The 19,787-nt window shown below is 35.3% G+C and overlaps 1 long non-coding RNA gene across 2 annotated transcripts; it reads right to left on the reverse strand.

The window, feature by feature from the left end:
• Positions 1-89: 89 nt before the first annotated feature.
• LOC122218189 lies at positions 90-19,757 on the reverse strand. 2 transcript variants are annotated; one of them, XR_006201930.1, is made up of 4 exons: positions 19,531-19,757; positions 10,643-10,700; positions 9,222-9,379; positions 90-132 (listed from the first exon to the last, which is right to left on the reverse strand). It is a non-coding gene; the product is annotated as an uncharacterized LOC122218189 (long non-coding RNA). The 2 variants fall into 2 exon arrangements; XR_006201931.1 differs by lacking the exon at positions 10,643-10,700.
• Between the last annotated feature and the right edge of the window lie 30 nt (positions 19,758-19,787).

A 19,787-nucleotide genomic window follows, 5' to 3' on the forward strand; every position in this document is an offset into this window, starting at 1 on the left:
ATGGGCCAGTGTCCAGGCCTCCTTTCTCTATGGATAGGTTTAAAATCATGTTCTTGTTTAGATTATCTTTCACTTCATCCTCTTTTTTCTTTCTCTCGGTTTCAGCTATCATAAAGCAGCATAAACTTCACACTATGTAAAAGAAATTTAAAAATTATCTTATTCCACTAAAATGTATTCAGAACCTAGTTGTGTCAGGCATTGTGTTAAGCACTGGATATGAACAACTGAATAAAATACCCCAAAATTTGATAAGTTAGAAAGGATAGATATAGAAAAGTATATATGTAACCATAATAAATATATGATCAATACCACAATAGAGTTGTTTTTAAAAATGTGGACATATCAATGAGTGAAGTTAATATCATTGGGTGGTGAGAGTATAGGGAGAAACCAGAGCATGGTGGTTACATTTCATCTGAATATTTAAGGGACATCATACAGACTAGAAAACAAAAGATGCTCCAAGAGAGAAACACCAGCAGGGGCACGATGTATTCAAGGTGAGTAACTAGAGGTTTGGGTGGGGTGGAAGAAAGCAGTAGATAATTTTAAAAAAAAATTTTTAATGTTTATTCATTTTTGAGAGAAAGAGACAGAGCAGAAGCCAGGGAGGGGCATAGAAAGAGGGAGACCCAGAATCTGAAGCAGGTTCTAGGCTCCAAGCTGTCAGCACAGAGCCTGATGCGGGGCTCAAACTCACAAACTGAGATCATGACCTGAGCTGAAGTCGGAAGCTTAGCCAACTGAGCCACCCAGGTGCCTCAAGTAGATAATCTTAAAGTTATAAACTGTGGATAGATTATGTATCTTCTTGCAAGCCATGGTTTTGTATCTGTTGGTGAGCCATACCATTGTAAGGAATTGCCATTTTTTGGTAGTTCATTGGGAACAGAAAGAGATTGTGAAGATGACACGATGTGACCTGTGACTTACAATTGTGATTTTGGAGATTTTGCAGAATAGTATGTAAGGAAATCCTAATATAATATGTAGAAGATACTTTAATTTAGGCATTGGCAAATGTATCTTTTTAATTCCATCTTTTCTGACCTGTAGCTGTCATTTTAAGTTTCAGTTCCCTGTCCAGGTGATTTTGTACTTGTTAATGGACAGCCCCTTTGTGTCCAGTTACGTGGGACTGTCCATGTCAGAGGGAATCTGCGTATGAGGCATGATTCCTCTTCTTCTAGGACTGACCACTTTGGAGGATCTTCAGTTATCCTCAATAGTCAATCAAGGTTCTTAAACAACAACAACAAAACAGTATGTATTAAAAACAATCTCCCTGAAAATAAATTGATGATAGATGATCTGAATCTCTAGTGCAGTGTATGTTTGTGTGCATGTATCTATCCAAGACATACAGACACACAAATACACTCAGAGGTGATGAGGCTAGCCAATATTTATTTAATAGAGACATATACACCACAAACATGTATGGAGAGTGAGAGATAAACAACAACAACAAAAACAACAAACAAAAAAGTGAAAAAACACCCACAGAGGGAGACACATACACTTGGATACATACACTGAGTATAGCCCAGTATTTGTTTGAAAATAAAAAAGAAACAAGGTACATATATGCTACAACATGGATGAACCATGAAAATATGTTAAATGAAAGAAGCCAGACAAAAAGGGCCACTAATTGTGATTCAGTTTACATGAAATGCCCAGAATATGTAAATCCACAGAGGCAGAATGATCAGTAGTTACCAAGGCAAGTTATCAGAAGTTACCAAGTGGAAGGGGGAAATGGGGAGTGATTGCTTAATCGGTACCATCTTTCTTTTTGGAATAATGAAAATGTTCTGGACTTAAATAGTGGTGATGGTAGCCTGACATTGTGAATATACTAAAAAACACTGAATTAAACTATTAAAATGGTGAATTTTATGCTACATGTATTTTTTCTCATAAAAAATGAGTCACTTCCTCTCCCCCCAACAAACCTCATGGAGAGAAAAAGCATAAATACAGTAGCCACATACCACACAAACAGAAGAAAAACAAAACTTAACTACACAAACATATCCAGAGAGCTACATAGAGAATAAGGCAGAGACATAATCATAGACAGACACACAGAGAGAAAGAAAAGAGAGGAAGAGACTGCATAGGAATCGGAGTTGAAGTGTGGGTGCAAAATATTATATTGAAATACAATGAAATCAAGGTAAATAGTAACCTCAATTTGTAAATAAATTACTTAATTAGGTAGTATTGATGTGTCCCAAAAGGAGATTTAGGCTATATAAAAGTGATCTTTTTTAAAGATGACATTTATTAGACTGTGGCAATGACACAATATGTAAAATGATATTTCAGTCACTTAAACCAGTTAGTTATAGAATAAGAGAATATATGAAAGAAAATGATTGGAATTTGAGGCTTGTGGGAATATCTGTTTTAGTCATACAGAAGTATTCATTTTTAATATCCATGACATTGCATTACAAGTAAATAATCAGTGTTTGAATACAGTGTGGAAAGGAATAACATTCTTTAAGAATAAATTAAACTAATTTTCTGTATATAATATTTGGCCTTGATTTTCTTACAGTAGAAAGTAGCTTTATTATCTCAGTTGATTTTGTTTTCCTGATAAAGGACTGTTCTAATATTGTCATGCCTTGCAGCCCTGCTATTAATTTTAATAAGAATTTAATAAGTGTGAAATCCTTTGGGAATTTGCAGCTGAAAGTTACCAGATGTTCTGTGTGAGGACAATGTTGTTTAGGTGTAACTGAAGGCTGTTGAGCTGTTCTCACCTTTAAAAAAGAGTTGAGTATCCTGCTAATCTACAAGGTTCTTACTTAGTTTCCCTCTTTTTTATTCAGGTCGCATCATTTCCTATTTTTATGATGAAAACTCAGGATTAGTTCAGAAAATATGTTGTCACTTCACCACTGAGTATTGCAAGAAAAGAAGAAAGGTTTGTCTTATATACTGGGGTTGGAAGAAAATAACTGTTCTCTATAGTGGTTTGACTTCACCTTATCTTTCCAAGGTTATGCACCTTACTACATTCTTGAAAGAATGCTTCCAGCAAAGTGCCTCCTTATTATGAATGGAGTCCTCTTATTGTTCAGGGGAGTGCTGGAAGCCACCTTTTTTCAGCTCTACTTCTTTTATTATCCTCTTTTATCTTGCTCACTTTCATCTCATGCTTTCTCTTTGGCTTATAAAGTGAGTAAGCTGCACCCAAGGAGAGGTAAAGGCCATGACTCGGACAGTGGCCAATGGAAGCTTCTACAAAGTCTAAATCTTTTGATGAAGGTTGCAAAGTAAAACATAAAGGTGCTGCCATTTCTATAGAAGAGATGAAAGACTGTTTGAAGGGTAATATATATATGTCCAATTAAAGATTACTAAAATTAATGTTTGAAAATTTGACATTTGTTATGTTGTAGAATGACTGTTGATAAAGAGAAATGGGCAAAACTTCAACTGATCCTAGGGACCAAAGAATTTCAATGAGGAGGGAAAATGGCTTTGTTTTATAGCATCTATTTTAATTCATGAGGTCATGAAATAACAGAGACATAGGAATGCATATTGAATAAATGGAAGGAAAATTGTTTTCCCATTGACATCTGGTGAAGATCAATATCGACTAATTGGTGAAATATGTTAAGCAGTTATGTGATAGCTACCAAATTTTTAACTACTACACGTTACCTGTCAACCTCTCTGATTTTCTGCAGGATACGACACTCTTGAGCAACCACTTTTTGACTTTCTCTCTTCACCTCCTTAGCACTTCACATTCCTGATTCTCCTCCTGACTCCTTAGCTATTGTTTTCACTCTTCTTAGTCTGCTTTTCCTCCATCTGACCCTTAAATGTGAGTGTTTTAGATCTTGGTGATATTCCTTTCTTGTGATATCTATTCTCCCTAGCAGTATGGTTGCTGTGGACTCTCATCCTGATGGTTTCCACATTTCATGGGTGAGCCCACTTATAGTCATGGTTTTAATGGGCACACATGTATTTATAATCTCCAGATTTCCACCTGCAACTCAGATTTCTTCTAAACTGCTTCACCTTATTGAATGTTTCATGGGAATATCCCACAACCTTATTAAACAGTTTAAGACTGGGCATTTATCTTAAATACAGTATGTTCAGAATGAAATAATATATTCAACTTTGTTTTAAACTTATTCTTTTAGTTTATAAAATATCAAAATATTTCTACTTTCTTCACTTGACAACTTGTGAATCATCCTATTTACCCATTTTCCCTTTTGCTCAAAATAACCTCAGCATTGTGCTCGTTCAATCACTTTCCCATCTCTTACCTCAGTATTGCACCTTTTCATTCATTTTTTGGGCAAATTTATTATGAATTTATACCTTTATTATTTCAGCTCCTTCCTAATTTTACCCTCTCTAATTAATCTCCAGAACCATCCTTAAAAATTGCTGTTATGACCATGTCACTCTCAAGTTTAAAATATTTCAGTGGGTTTATGTAACTTGAAGGCTACATTCCAGAGTTTTCTGTGTGACATACAAGATATATCATCTTATGGTATCTATTTATTTATGCACTCTTGTCTTTATTACTTCTCTACCTTGAACCCAGAGGCCCAACACTAATGAACATCTTACAGTTTCTCAAATAGTTTGCCTTTTTTCTTACGGTCTTTCCTTTTCTTTTCCCTTTTTAGATCTGCTTTGAAAGGCTTTTATTATCCATTATTCAAGATCTAGATTGAGCATCATCCTTCTATAACATCTTCCCTGCCCATCTCTCCCTCCCAGAATATTTTTTCCTTCTTTTACTAGCATAGTAATTGTTAATTTATCTAATGTCTCTCATACCCCATTATACACTACATTATGAATTTATTAAAGCAGGAATCTTGTCATTTTAATGATGATAACACTAATAGTAATAACATTAGTCCCACTGGACGATTTTTGAGGACACTATCTGACATAATTATAAAAGATCACTGTGGAAGCTGTGTGTGGGGTAGTATGTAAAACAAAAGACTAGCTCTTGTAATAATGCAGATGAGATGTGATAATGGTTTAAATCAAAGATGGTTGTGGGAGAGATGAGAGAGGAGTAGTTGATAAAATTTGCTGCTGGGAAGCTGATGGATGAGTATGGGTACGAAAGGAAGGTGTCGAGGATTTGTGCCTGATGAAATAGATGCATAGAGTGGTCACTCATCAAAACAGAAAGACAGTGGGATAAATGAATTTTAGGAGAATCAGGAGTTGAGTTTTGACATGTTAAGTTTCAGAAATCTATCAGCTATCTAAGTGGAATTTGTTGAGTTAGTAGTTAAATATGAGTCTGAAATTCAGGGTAGAATTCTGGGATGACATAAATTTCGGTATTAATATATTACAAATATTTAAAATTGTGACACAAGGGATTATATAGGAATAAAAGTAGATATGTAGACATGAGGAAAAAAGTAGAAAGTGTAGACATGAGGAGAATTCAAAAAAAGAATGGGAAGAAGTGGGCAGTAATATAGATAGAGTACCAAAAGAGCCAAGAGAAAAAAGTGTTCCAAAGAGGTAGTAATCAAATATGTTAAATGCCATTAATAAGTGATGATGATATCTGAGACTTGATCATAATTTTTAAATGGAACCTCACCATTTGTTTATTCCTTCATTAATTCCAAGAATGTATTTAAGAAAATTGAGAAGTACTGGTATGGAAACTCTAAATCAAATCTGAAGAAAACATGTACAGAACAGGAAGCAAATGGGACTCCCAATCAATTTCAGAATACATGTATATTCATGCATGTTCCTGTACCATCAGAGAAATTTGATGCAAAAGGTGACATGAGTGAACCTAAGCCCACCCTACAGGCTGTGGAAAAATTGCCCAGCACATTTCCTGAATTTTCTTCAGTTAGAAGAAAGGAAGCTACTATTTCCAACTTTAACAATGTGGCTTTTCTCTGAAGCGATATTGAGAGCTTCTATAAAACAATTAATTGTTGAGTGAAAGAAACCGGAAGAAGTTTGTTTGACATGATTAGAAATGGTAGAGTAGATCTGAGTAACATCTGATATTCACTGGCACTATGTGAACATGCATGCATAATGACATTTTTTAAAAAGGTTAATGCATGTATTATGTAAGCATGGCTTACTTTAAAGCTGTGCAAATTTTTCTCAAGAAATAAAAAAGAAAGTCAGTCTCCATTCTATCAATACTAAATATAAAAGTTCTAATACAAAACAGTTGAAATACAAATAAATTACTTTAAAATTTTTTTTAACCATGAACTGTAGAACAATTCTTTGAAGGGAATTAGCAGTTGTTGAGCTTGTTTTCCCCAGTTTAAAATAATTAAAAATAAGGAACATATTCAAATGGCTTGAAATTCAAATGAACTAAAGGGGAGAAATTTCTGTCCCATTAATCTCCTCTAGATGCTTAGTTTTTTTTCCTTCCCAGAGACAGTCAAAATTATTAGTTAAAAGGAGGCACTTTATGTTCGTATTAACAATTATTTGTCAAGTGATTTCTATAAACCAGGTTCTGTGTCAGATGCTGTGGTATCAGTCTTAAATGAATTTGAAAAAAATCAATTCTGACTCTCAACAATGTGCTACCACTACGACTCCACTCTGGGGTGGCTCTGAAGGACAGTGATAAAAAGAAATATTCCTAGTCAGCAGAACTTTAAACCTTGAGGAGAAATACCTAGAACACTGGCATCAGTGGCTGTTGGTTAGATTGGATGGTCAGGAATTGAGAAAGAATACAATTAGGAAATTTAACAAAGCGGTAAGGGGTAGAGGTATGCTGATCTCTCTGAAAGGGCACAGTCTGTGAAGTCACTCAAATACCATGTGAATGTTGTGCACAGAGCAACATCAGAAGAGGAGCTTAATAATAAGATAGACAAGGTAGTACATTCTCTCTCTAGCCATTCTTCTTCTTGCTCAATGGGCTTACGGATTTTCCATGGTATTGAGAATGGAGGTTAAGCATGGACTCAATAAATGGACTTCCTGGGGTGTCTGGGTGGCTCATTTGGTTAAGTGTCCAACCCTTGATTTCGTCTCAGGTCATGATCTCATGGTTTGTGAGTTCAAGCCCTATTGGGTTCTGTCCTGACAGTACTGAGCTTGCTTGGGACTCACTCTCTCTCTCTCTCTCTCTCTCTCTCTCACTCTCTCTCTCCCCCTCCCCCCCCCACCCTCCCTCTATATTTCTGCCCCTCCCCACCTCTCTCTCTCAAAATAAATAAACTTAAAATAAAATACATGGACTTCCTATTACCAAGGACAGATGGCTCTAGCTACTGCTGAGTGCCCAATCTGTCAAGAGCAGAGACCAACATTCAGTCCCCAGTATGACACAATTCTTTGTGGTGATCAGCTAGTCAACTGTGGCAGGTTGGTTATACTGAATAATTTTCCTAATGGAAAGAGCCAGGGTATGTTCTGATTGGGACATATCCTAGATATACATCCTAAATTGTTCTTCCTTCACATGGACCTACAGATAGACTTAGTCACTATCATGGTGTTCCCCTCCGTATTTTTTTCTTTTTCTTTTTTAAGATGTTTATTTTTGAGACAGAGAGACAGATTGTGAGTGGGGAAGGGGCAGAGAGAAACAGAAACAGAATCTGAAGAGGACTCCAGGCTCTGAGTTGTCAGTACAGAGCCTGATGCCAGGATCTAATCCATCAACCATGAGATCATGACCTGAGCTGAAGTCAGTCGCTTAACTGACTAAGCCACACAGACTTTCCTCCACAGTATTTTTTCTGGCTAAGAGACTCATTTTACAGCAAATAAAATGTGACAGTGGTCTTATAATTATGGAACTAACTGTTTTTGCATGTTCTTTATCACCCTGAGGTATCTTACTTGATAATACATAGAATGGTGTTTTGAAGACTCAGTTTTGGTGCCACTTTGGGCAACAACTTGCAAGTTAGGATGATGGCCATCTGGATGTTTTTTATGCTCTAAATCAGCCATCAATATATGGTAGGTTTCCTCCCATAGCAGGTTTCATCAGTAGAGGAATGAAGATGTTGGAGATACGAGTGACTTTTCACTCTATTATTTTCAGTGATCAGCTAATGAAATTTCTCCTGTCTCCTTAACCAGCTTTTCTGGTCTAGATATTGATTCTAGTTCCCAAGAGAGAAATGTTTCTAGTAGGACACACAGAAATGGTTTCATTAAACTGGAAGTTGAGATAGGGATAATATTTGGGATTCCTTGTACTTGGAAATCAGCAGGCAAATAAGGTTACTGTACTGGCTTTGGTGATTGATCCTGACCATCATGGGGAAATTGGCTTCCTACTGCCTGATAGGTGAAGGAGGAATCTCTCCAGAGCGCAGGAGATCCTCTGGGATACTCCTTAATACTTTCATTTTCTGTTATTATATTCAATGGAAAAAAATCTTATTCGGAAAGGATGACTAATGGCTCTGACCCTTCAGGAATGCAGATTTAGATCCCCTCACAGGCAAGGGTGCTTGCTGAGGGCAAAGTATACATGAAATGGGTGGCAAAAGAAAGACATTATGAGTACCAGTTGTTATCATGCACCCAGTTGCCAAAATAAGGACTATAATAATCACAAATATTTCTTTCTTATTTTGATATAAATGTGTTTGTGTATATTTTAACCACTTTTACTTTCCTTCTTCCCTTCCTCTATAATCTAACATAACACATGGTAATAATAGCTAACCTATATTTATATTATGGCATTTAAGTTATAGGGCATCAAGTAGAAACATGACTTAGCTAGATGATAAATAAACATTATCTGAAGATGGATAGAATGTCTTGCATCTTTTCTTGGGGAGAGGGTTTGCATATTTTTGGTTGTACAAGGGATAGTTGTTACATTTGAAGTGAATATGTGATTTTGCTCTATTGTTTTATTCACTTTTTAAGTTTTGCTGTTGTTTTTATTGGAGAGTTAAATATGGTTGAAAGATATGTATATGATGCCAAGTTAATAGAGGGCAGACTGTGGTGACTTTGTAATGTGTATACTTAACTACTCTGGGACTGCTTTTCCAGACTTCCTTTTCCTCCAGGATTCTGGGTTGGGGTTGGCCAATCAGAATGTGTGAGATATGAAAGGGGTAGGAGAAGAAGCTGCCACATGTACACTCAGGAGCCTGGTATAGGCCCAGGCATAGCTGCACCACATATACATCATTGTGGATCTGCAGGCTCACCTCTAGGTCTTGCTAGAGCTCCTCCTTTAGCTTCTCCAAACACTGGGAGAGCCTCATATGTAGCTCTCCATGGTGAAGTGCATCAGGTCTACAAGAAATCTGCACCACTTGAAGGGGGAAGTAAGAGGCTTGAAGGATGTACATGGACAAGGCAGGTTCTGGTGAGAAACAGATGCAGGTTGGTTTCTCCTTATAGGTTAAAGCTCATTCTCACAGATTCCAAGTTGTCCTTGTTCTCTGCTGGTTTGTATTTATCTTCCCTTTCCTGACTGCTGGTGCAGTTTACTTCAGGCCTAGCACTATATGTAGGCATAACAGATGGATCTGAAGTAAATAAATCTCTAAATAAACTGTTATAATACCCATAGAGGTTCTGCTACTCTGAGGGAACATGACTGATAAATATTCTAGTTGGAAAGATACATGTGTATAAAAATAACTTTAAGATAGTATGTATATTCTATCACATTTGAAGCAAAAGAGAGAGAGAAGCAGGGAGAAGTAGGGAGAGGGAGACAAGGGAGACACCCAGAGATTGGAAAATACTTCATGCGGGGGGTGGCAATTTGTTCTCTGAATCTTGAAGAACGGGTGAATTTTCTATGGGCTTGATAAGGAAGCACAAATAGAGACAAGAAGGTTGTTATCTAGTGCAGACACACAATTACCAGGCATTGGCACAGGGGGAAACAAGATAGGCACAATTCCTGAAGTTTTGGAATTTATAGTCTAGCAAGTATGATTGACACTGAAAATGTAATGCACTTTATCTGGTGAAAGATTCCAAGTATGTGCTGCATGTTTTTGCTCTCATTGTAATTAAATGACCCTTGAATGACTAGCTGAATCTTGAATGCCCTAATATTTTCCCAGTATGGATAACTTTTTGCAAGATATCACTAACAAGGTGTAGGGAACAAGTCTCTAGGCTTTTGGTTTCCTCCCCTTGTTTCCCATTCCTACTCGTTCTGCCAGCTGCTCTCTGCCATCTGTCTGCACTATTCTATTGAAACAGCTGTTGCATAGACCACTAATGCTCTAATTGCCAAATCTCATAGACACGTTTGTCCTTACTTTATTTGACATTACTTTGCCATTTTACATTGTGTTCATTCTCTTTTTCTTTAAATTCTCTCAGCCCCTGACACTCCTGTCTCCTGGTTTTCCTTCTACTTGTCAGCTTCTTCTTAATATGTTCTATTTTTTGTATTTAATAGTTGGTCAATGGCACCTGAATGTGCCAAGAATAACCTGAAAGTCAATTTAGTATTCCTTTTACCATTGGTCTATGCATCCAATTGGTGTTTGACTCTTGAGCTAATAAATCATTAAATTCCTTTTTTGATTTGTGCCCTCTTATTCAGTTGACTCTCTGCATGACTTATTCCTTGGCTGCTACGAGAACATCTTTTCTTACCCACCTACTTTATTTTTGTGTTCCTCCAATCCATCCTTCATGAAGCCACCAGTCACATATTTCTAAAATACAAATGTGATTGAATAAGTGCTCTTCTTACTCTTCAGGGACCTCAGGATGAAGACCAAATTTCTCAAAGTGGCATTAAAAAATACCAACCCTGCACGATTTGATGCGTGACTGCTGTTCAATTTTCAAATTCTAATACATGCTCCCACCCCTCCAACCATGTCAAATAACTTAAACTTCCCCAAAGATTCCATAATCACTTTATCTCCCTAAAAATGCCCTTCTTTCTTTTTATCTACTCAGCTGATACCCACTCATGCTTCAGTAATAAGTTCTAGGGTTATTATTAACTTATTTTTTCACTCAATTGAAACTGATTGACCAACTTTGCTGTACCAGGTAGTTATCACTCTCCTTCATGAAGCCTTCCCTATCTAGTTGCTATTTTTTTTTTTTTTTTTTTTTTGGCTTCCATCCCCATTGTTTCTGACTATCCATTGAATAGCACTGGCTATTCCCTGCTATCCATTGAAATTTGAATTCAGGTCCTGTTCTCTGTAATTAAAATCCTGTGCACATAAGTATTGATATAATTAACTGTCCCATAACTTGTGGTTTCTTTGTCTCTCTTATTATACCGTGGTCTTGTTGATGGCAGGAATTGTATCTTTGTATTTAGTGTGTGTGTGTGTGTGTGTGTGTGTGTGCGCGTGTGTGTGTGTGTGTGTGTGTATGTTTCCATCGGCTAATATGACTAATGCTACCTTTATTGTTTCTGGACACATTTTTCTGAATGGAGATGATTTAGAATTAGAAGACCTGATGGAATGAATTGTTTAATCTTTCTGAGTCCTCTCTGTCAAGCAAAACAAAAATAAGTGAGAGAGCAACGATTGCTCAGAACATTTCATGAGGTTTTTTTGGAATTTAGATGAGACACTCTAGGATAAAATATTTAATAAATGGCAAAGCAATATTGTTTTGGTTCACAATGCAAGGAGTAGAGATGTTCGGGTGACTTCAAAGAATGAGGTTATGGAAATGGCACAGACTTGCAGTGCTGCTCCAGGGCTAAGCTAAATGCTTCTATTTGTTTGTCTCTGCAGTCTTTCTCTCTCCGCCTTTCAGTGCATTATGTTTCTAGTGCTGTCACTGCCTAGACATCCTAACACTGCCTCTGTGCCTTCTGTTTTCCTCTGCCACTCTGACTGAAGCTATCTCTATCTGGTGGGCCAGCGAACAGGGAGAAGGAGGCAGCCTAGCCCTGCCATCAGTATGATTGTTTCTGGCTCTCTTTGATGTATCTGATTGGACACCTGTTCTTTCACAGGATTTCTAGTTTACCTTGCAAATCTGTTTAATTTTCTTCTCATATCCAATTCTTGCCTTTGTACTGGTGCTCTCTGTACATGCTTGCTTGCTTGCTTGCTTATTTATTTATTTATTTATTTATTTACTAACTTCTGCTAGCTCAAAGGTTTAATTTTCTAAATAAGCTTATTTACTGTATGACCTTTTCATAGCCTCATGATCTCTTTTTATATATCTCTTTAATTTCAATCATGAAAATCAATGAATTCTTTTTATATTTTTAATGTCAAATTCTGAAGAATGGCTAAACTTTGGACTAAGTTCCTTTATGCCAAGTCACCCCATAGAACTTCTGGCCAGATTATCAGATACCCATCTCAGGTCCCATCTGCTGGAATATACTGTTGGGCTATATGTAGTTGACATGACCTTTGATGTCAGGGCATTGACCTGGTTGACAGCATGTAATTATATGGGCCCTAGATATTTTTTGTTGAAAATGATGATGATAATGACGGAATGAATATATATATATATTCATAGTGGAGAAAAAAAACTCTAGCAGGAGTATAATTAACTGGGGACTCTCATATATTATTGGTCAACACAAAATTGGCACAGCTTGTCTAGAAATCATGTTTCAAATATTTTTATTTCTATTTCCAGAACTTTTTCTTTTTTTTTTTTAATTTTTTTTAACGTTTATTTACTTTTGAGACAGAGGGAGACAGAGCATGAACGGGGGAAGGTCAGAGAGAGAGGGAGACAGAGAATCTGAAACAGGCTCCAGGCTCTGAGCTGTCAGCACAGAGCCCGACGCGGGGCTCGAACTCACTGACCGCGAGATCATGACCTGAGCCAAGTCGGACGCTTAGCCGACTGAGCCACCCAGGCGCCCCCAGAACTTTTTCTTAAGGAAACAGTGATGTTCATAAAACTTTATGCACAACAGCATTTGTTGCTGTGTGATTTACAGTAATGAAAAATTACAAGCAATCATGATTTCAAACTATTAAAAACCATTAGCAAGGATTTTGTCTGTTTTGTCCACTGCTCTATTTTGAGTGCTTAAAACAGTAGAACAATGCCCAGCACACAGGAGACATTCAATAAATACTTAATAGGTATATGCTGAATCTTTGTTATGGAGGATTGGATAATCATTAAAGACAATGCAACTATAAAATGGGTTTTAATATGGGGAAAAGCAGTCCTTATAGTATTAGGTGAAAAGGTAAGATTCTCTTTCTCTCTCTCAGAACAAAATCTAAGTGTACTTATTTTGTGAGGTAGAATTATAGATGATCTTTTCCATTATTTTGGTTTTCTGTATTTGAAAAAATTATTAAAATTTACTTATTATTTATGGCCAAAATTGTATATTTTCCGATTATTTTTTTCTGACTTTTCTGATTTATTCTTAGGGAAAATGAGATAAAGGAAAGAAACTACTTTATGTTGTGTGTCAGGTGCAATTTTAGGGTTTTGTGTACGATTTCCTAGCATCCTCTCAACTGTGTAAAGTAAGAAACATCACAAGCAGTTAAGTTACTTACCCAAGATCACTCAGTTAATTACATAGCAGGGATTTGAACACAATTCATTTTAATTCCAGAGTATAATTCCTTAACCACTGATCCTATAGTGACAATCTGACCAGTCTCCCTTGATACAGACAGACCTCCCTCCCTAATTTTTCCCTTCACTGAAACTACACATTAATTTGATCCTTACACAAATTATTTGGTCACATTTCAATTGCTTCGAGTGACTTATGTTTTCCTAATTAGATAAAATAGTAAAAGCATTATTTTATGTTCCTATGTTCCTTTAATATTTTCCTATCACCTAGTACACCTATAAGTACAGTAAACATTTGAGATTTATAATTATTAATATAATTATTAATTATTAATATAATGAATCTATAGGAAACAAAAGAAAATAAAAATGTTATGGATTGTATATTTTTTTTTGCCTTGTAAAGGCCCCCTATTGCCAATGTTTTTATAAACTGCAAATATACTAAAGTTTTAAATTTCATTACTGTCATTTCGTATTCATTAAAGGTTCAGAATGTTCAGTTCTTCATATTATATAGAAATGTGAAATCTGCTCTGCTTAGCCTACTTTCCAAGGTATTCCATAATCAGAACCTGGTTATTCTAACCCTGCTTTCTATTTCTTCCACTATTCTCTTTCTCAAACACTCTGCTCAAAGCCAGATGAACTACTATTTCTGGGATGCTCTAAGCACCCTTCCTTCATATTCTTGCTTGAGTTCTTCCTTTGTCCAGGAACAGTCTTGAAAATAATCTCCAAATGTTCAAATCCTATCTATCTTCCAAGGCCTGTGACAGTCCATCTCTTCCTTGAAGCTTTCTCTGATAACCTTGACTCATAGTAATCTTTCCTTCTTGTGAATTCTAATATCATCTACCTTTCCTTTCATCTCACCCTTGTAATTTTTTTATTGTGGTAAAAAACATGTAAGATGAAATCTCTCTTAAGAAAAATTTAAGTCTACAGCTGTCTCCTATATGCACATTGTTATACAATAGATCTTAAGAACATTTTTTTGTCCTGTATGACTCAAACTCTATACTCATTGAATCGTAACTTTCCTTCCCACCACCCCCCAGTGCCTAGTAATCACCATTCTGACTACTGACTCTGACTACTTTACATATTTCATGTAAGTGGAATCATGTAGTATATGTCCTGTGACTGGCTTATTTCACTTGGTGCAATGTCCTCAAGTCTCATCCATGCTGTCACATATGACAAGATTTCCTTATTTTTTTAAGGCTAAATAAAATTCTGTTCTGTGTTTGTGTGTGTGTGTGTGTGTGTGTGTGTGTGTGTGTTTAATCACATTTTGTTTATCCATTAATTGGTTAATGGACATTTACGTTGTTTCACTTCACAGTTGTTAGTGAGCAATAGATTTTTGAATAAAGAAATTTATTGATATTTCCTTTATTCCATTTTTATGGCGCTAAAGATATGGATAAAAAAAATCAAAGAAGTAGCATTGTTCTCTCCTGACCATCCTTTTCCTTTATAGCTACATTCATGCCTAAATCTTGGGTTATTTTCTTTTTCTCTTTTTGTTTCATATGAACACTTTTGATAAGCAATCATTTTTTCTTAATCCAGGTGACATCTCAACCATCAAAATTTTGCAAATGTTTAGGAAAAATTGATGATAATTTTAGTATATATTTACACTATGAAAAATTTAAGATAATTATAACAAGAAAATTCAGAAATTAGATTTTAAAAGAAGATTGCAAAATACTGAATTTATTACTATTGGTGCTTAGATATGCTGACTAACTCAACAACATGCATTTCCAAAGGGGTGAAGTAAAAAGAAAAGGAAGAGAAAGAGCAAAAGAGAGAGAAGAAATAAAACTACAAAGTTTGCTTTACAATACAGAAATGCTCTGTTTCATATTTATCCCATGTTGGCAATTGTACATGTATACACATACACACATCATTTGTGTGTATGTGCATATATATTATATATAATGTTTCTGCAAGAGCTGCTAAAAGATAAACTGAGGTGTATTAAAAATGTTGAGAGTTTATTTGAGCAAAAATCAGTTCAAATTGGGCAGTGCCAAACCATGAATGGTCAGGAGCATTCCAAGGACAGGAGCTTGGGAAGAGACTTTTGGAGTGAAAAGACAGACACAAAGTAAGGAAATTGATGATTGGCTATAGCTTAAAGCCTAGTTGACTGTGATTGGTTATCCTTAGGTTTCAGTTACATAATTTTGATGCATTCACAGACTTAGATTTAGTTTTGCTTGTGTAGGCTGCCATGACATTAGAGCTACCTTGTCTAATGGCATCATGTTTAATTAGTTTAACAATACAAATATAATTTTTATATATTTATATAACTATAATTATTTGTAATATATATTTATATAAATATAGAATATACATCTTTATATAAGTGTAAAGTCTTGTATTTATATATTCATTTATATAGGTATAAATATATATTATATATAATATTTTCACTGCCAGACTCTACACAATTTATTGAGGGTTACTGTAATAATGACTGAAGACATTGTCCATGACATGCTTCATTTATGTACTTCTCTAACTTGAAGTGTTAATGGATTTTCAGTTTTCCTTTTTTCGTTTAGACTGTTTCGTATTTGTGACCTGGGCTATTAAAAATTAATTTTAGGGGCACCTGGGTGACTCAGCCGGTTAAGCATTTGACTTCGGCTCAGGTCATGATCTCACAGCTTTTGAGTTTAAGCACCATGTGGGGCTCTGCGCTGACAGCTCAGAGACTGGCTGCTTCGGATTCTCTGTCTCCCTCTCTCTCTCTGCCCCTCCCCTGCTCATGCTCTCTCTCTCAAAAATAAATAAACATTAAAAATTCCGAAAAAATTAATTTTACAAGTAACATTTTGGAAAATATATTCAAAATTTGTTAAGTAGACCTAACATTATAGGTCAAGAATTTGGTGAATTCATTTTATTCATATATAAATTGAACAAAATTCATTGTAAAATTAATATTCTACACCCAGGATCATGGAAGTATATCTTCCTCAGGAAAAAAAAATGTATCCTTGTTTTCTCTATGCTTTCATAGTCACATTTTGCAGAACTCTTAAACTAAGAAATGAGAAACAAATTGAAGGGATTAGATTTTCTTTTGTCTACAAGAAACAAATGACTTAAATCCAATGTTGGAAATAAACCATATATTATTTTTCATTTTTAAATTGTGAATCTTACTTAAATTCTCCTTTCTTATACTTACGTTTTGTCATACTATGTTTTTTCATATATCATTCTGCTTGAATTACTTTTCCCCTCCTTGTTTCCTTTAAAAGGATCCAAAACCTCTACTAAAAAGGTTAATTTTCTGGGTTCCAATATCATTGAATACAGGAAAAATTTGATGTAGTTGACAAAGTAAGTCTTCAAAAAAAGAAGTCAACAACAGGGATTTCAGGGACAGAGTTTCTTGGAAATTCAGACTTGTTCTTCATCATTAGTTTGATCCAGCTGAGAAAACTGTGTGAACAGGTGTACCTTTTTTAAAGAGAAAAGTGTAAAAACTTAGGATGCGCTAATCTACATTGCCTTTATAACCATAAGATCCATTGTCCATGTTGATATGATACTTGGTCTTCTGGAAGGTATCTTATCTTTTATTTTTGGCACAGAATTTAACAGGGACTTGATCTTAATCATCAGATTCAGTTTTTATTCATAGCAGAATTGTGTGGTGTGTGTGTGTGTGTGTGTGTGTGTGTGTGTGTGTGTGTTTTAATCTTTTAGTAAGAAACTATTGATTTTTCCCTACTGCCTTGTACCCAGAAATTCTCAAATCAAATAGTAGAGCTTACTTATAGGTTAAGCAGATATCTCAATTCCAGGAGAAATGTTAAAGCACACATATTCCACCATCCAATAGATACAAATTAGCTAAAGTCATATTTTTTTTGGAAATTAATTGTTAGATTTAGTTGTAGAGCCATGCATATGTGTGTTGTGTGTATATATGTGTATGGATGTATATGTATATACTTAAGATACACACACACATATTTGGGACAATATGGATGAATCTGAAGGACATTTTGGTATGTGAAATAGCTCAAATGCAGAAAGACAAATGTATGAGCTTATTTAAATATAGAATCTGAAAAGGAAGAAAAGAACCTACACAACTTAACTCATAATAAAAGAGAATAGAATGGTCATTCCTAGAGATTGGGACATGTGGAAAAATGTAGATAAAAGAAAAATAGAAAGCAGAGTAGTGGTTGACAGGGAGGGAGGGAGTCATGGGGAGTGATAGTTTAATGGTACAAAGTTTCAGTTTTGTAAGATGAAAAGTGTTCTGAAGATGGATGTTAGTGATGGTTATACAACAAAATGAATGTACTTAATACCGCTAAACTGTAAATTTAAAAATGGTAATGATAGTAAAATTTATGTTATATGTATTTTACCACAATGAAAACATTGGGAGGAAAAAAGTGAAATGACCAAGGAAGGTCCTAGATGTCCCTCCCTTAAAGTCTTCTGAATTGCTTTTCCATGGTCCCTGTAGTTTTTTCTGCTGGTTTTCCATCCAGATCCCGACTGTTAGCAATTGCCTGTGCTTATAGGGGTGATGTTGACTGATCATGACGATTATAATTATGATGGTGGTGAAGATAACGATGATAACAATGATCAAAAGTGCAATTAATAATTATAGTAACTAGGAGAGAAAATGGAAAAGAGGGAGTGAAAAGAAAATGAATAAGAACAGAAAAAGGAAGATCAAGAAAAGAATTACTATTTTCCAATAGCTGTGCTAGTGGCTTTGTTCTTTCTTTCATTAAATATTTTTGGTATAAAAAATAAAAAAGAGAAAGTGGAAGGCCTATATGTTAAAGTCAGTAATATCATTATTTTAGGATAGATTTTTCTCGATCCAAGTGTTCCAGTATTTGATACATATTAGAGCATTTTTAATTTCCAGAACAATTTAAGACAAACTCCTCTTGATTTTTCTTTCAGTAAAGTCTTTGCAATCTAGTTTAAAAATCTAAAAAAGGCCAAAGACCAAGTGTATTCATTTTTTATTCCAAGCATATACTAATGTGCTTGATGTCCATTAAAGTTTTAAATATTTATTGAATTTGAATGAATGAAGTGGCATTATATTAAAATAGCCTTAATATGAGAACATAACAGAGCAGATGAAGTAATAATACTAATTGGGATAAAGCAATTTCTAATTAATTGAAATGATAAAGAAGACAGGAGTCGTTATATGAGGTTTAGATTTAAACTAATAATGTAAGCAGGCAAAGTTGGGCTACTTTTTAAAATGAGTTTGCTTTTGGGATCTGTGGGTCATGTCAATTGATGAGGTCAGAACAAAAATTTTTTTTTCAGATGAAAGACTTAAAATCATTCTTTGTTTTATTGTATCTAATTAATATGGAACTGTTTGTCCCTAAAACACTGTCACCCTATGAGCCCATTATTAACACAAAAACAGAGTCTTTGACATATATTTATCTAATATTGATAATATAGCTAGATGTAATTTCTTTTTTTACCTAATCTCTCAGTAACTTCACGTGGTGTCACTATCTTTTGTAAACAACAGTCTTTACATTGTAGGAGAGCCCCTGTTCTAAACTCTTAATACACATTAACTCTCTTCATCTTCATATAACAACCCTTTGAGGAAGTACTATCATCATTCCCATTTTACAGACAAGGAATCTGAAGCATCCAGGAGAGGTTAAGAGAACCAGCTAGTAAGTAGGAGAGCTGGCATTTAAATCCAGTTAGTCTGGCTCCAGAGTCTAAGGCTCTTAACCACTAGCTCTGCTGCATCTGGGTTATGCTAAAGAAGCATTTTCCAGAAATGGTTCTTTAGAATATTGTATCATGAGACACTGTGGTAAAAACTGCTATATCCAAACTAGTTTGGCAAATATTTTAGACCATGTACACTTTGCAATGATTTCCTGTTGCTGCCATCACAAATTGACTTCAATTTAGTGAATTAAAACTTACAAATTAATTTTCTCGCAGTTCTGTTGATCAATGGGGCTGCATTTCTTCTGTAGGCTGTAGGGGAAAGTCTTCCCTCTTTCCTCTACCAGCTTCTGGAGGCCTCCTGCATGCCTTGGTTCTTGGGCTCTTCCTCTATTTTCAAAGCTAGTAGTTTAGCATTTGGACCCACTCAAATAAATAATCCAGGATAAAATTTCTGTCTCAGCTTTCTTAATCACATCGGCAAAGTCCCCTTTTCCACAGAAGGTAATATATTC

Source organism: Panthera leo, chromosome B1 (genome assembly GCF_018350215.1).
Source record: "Panthera leo isolate Ple1 chromosome B1, P.leo_Ple1_pat1.1, whole genome shotgun sequence".
Taxonomy (NCBI): Eukaryota; Metazoa; Chordata; class Mammalia; order Carnivora; family Felidae; genus Panthera; species Panthera leo.